The 1,424-nt window shown below is 43.9% G+C and overlaps 1 protein-coding gene across 5 annotated transcripts in view; it reads left to right on the plus strand.

Moving 5' to 3' along the window:
* Positions 1–1,424, plus strand: part of RUBCN (RUN and cysteine rich domain containing beclin 1 interacting protein) — a 30,606-nt gene that overhangs the window by 3,166 nt on the left and 26,016 nt on the right. The gene's annotated exons all lie outside the window — the stretch shown is intronic.

The following is a 1,424-nucleotide window of genomic DNA, read 5'->3' on the forward strand; positions in this document are numbered from 1 at the left end:
CAGAAATAACACCCAAGGATCAAGTGCTAAGCACACTCAAAGATTTAAAGCCAGATGGACTGTCTAGTCCAAGCTGAATGTTGTGAGCTGTGAAATACCACACCTGCTTTGATCCCATATTTATACATACATAACATACCTTTACAATTGTTCACCTCTATTGGCACTTCTTAAATTTTACACTGGAGGATTAATGTCCAGTTTAACCTCAGTGCAGATCCAGAAGCTCATGTCTGTGTGTGACCACAAGCTTTTTATTGATGGTTTTTTATATGCTTTCTAAATTGATGTGGGCACTGACAATAGTTAAGTAAACAATGACTATAATTAACATATGCAAAACAACATAATGAAGCAGGGAAATGGAGATTTTTTTTCCTGAAGAAATTTAAAAAGTCACCGTTGGGCAACATCCAGGCTATTTCTGACTTGTGGAGCTAGAAGAATGTTGTAATTCCTGGTGGAGGAGCTAAATTAGATCTGTTAGCTTTATCTGTATGCTCCATTTCACCAGACGCGCTCATCCAACAATCACAATAGTCCTAATGACTTGATTTCCTCCAGTGTGTTTACAGTGAGAGTCAACACAGTCTGATGCCCTGAGACCTAACGTGCCACGTACAGGCAGTGTTTTCAATTGGTGCAGTAGGCTCTATGAAAAGAAATTTCTGCCTGATGACCTGGCTCAAGTTGTTGTTCCACACTTGTATACAATTACTATGCATGAGGAGTCCTGGTCTCTTCATTAAGCACCTTCTGAAAAATATGTTATTTTTATCAAGAACAGCACTATAGAACCCGGTATCCCCATGTGCTGCAGGAGTACTGTACTGGTAAAATAAATCACATAGAAAATGTCAGGCCAAGGGGTGCTTTTTCGTGTATGCAGCATATATTTATCCTTACAAGTAACAGTTATAGGGAATTTCCATTGTACAAATGCCTAGCTTTGGTTTCTGAGGTGTCAGACAACTCCAGAGATGTGTCTAGGTTTTATCTCTGATAGTAATTTGTCATTGACTATTCTCAGTCTGAAGGCAGCAGCATCACTTTTTCCTTTTTGAAGTTTCATTTCACTGCATTTCGGTGGAAGGTACATCTTACTCTGCTGTATTTTTCACATCCACCTTACAGTGGGCGGTAGGACAGAACCCTCTTTCCTTTTTTCTGTCTCTGCAGGTGTGATCAGTGCGTGAGCTGTCCCTCAGGGACACGTCGTTTAGTTTTTTCCCCTTGCCATCACATTTTCCTCATTCCGCCCGAGGCAGGATTTGGTAAGGGTTATCTCAGCAATCACTGTGCTTTTTCCCGGAGCTTCGAAGTCGGGGTCGCACCGAAAGCTGCGGGGCGGGGGAGGCTGAAGCGGACCGCCCGCCGGGGCGCCCGGTGCACGCCGGGAGGGGGGGGCACGCGCCCCCCCGGGG

Source organism: Corvus brachyrhynchos, unplaced genomic scaffold, assembly GCF_000691975.1.
Source record: "Corvus brachyrhynchos isolate BGI_N302 unplaced genomic scaffold, ASM69197v1 scaffold162, whole genome shotgun sequence".
NCBI lineage: Eukaryota > Metazoa > Chordata > Aves > Passeriformes > Corvidae > Corvus > Corvus brachyrhynchos.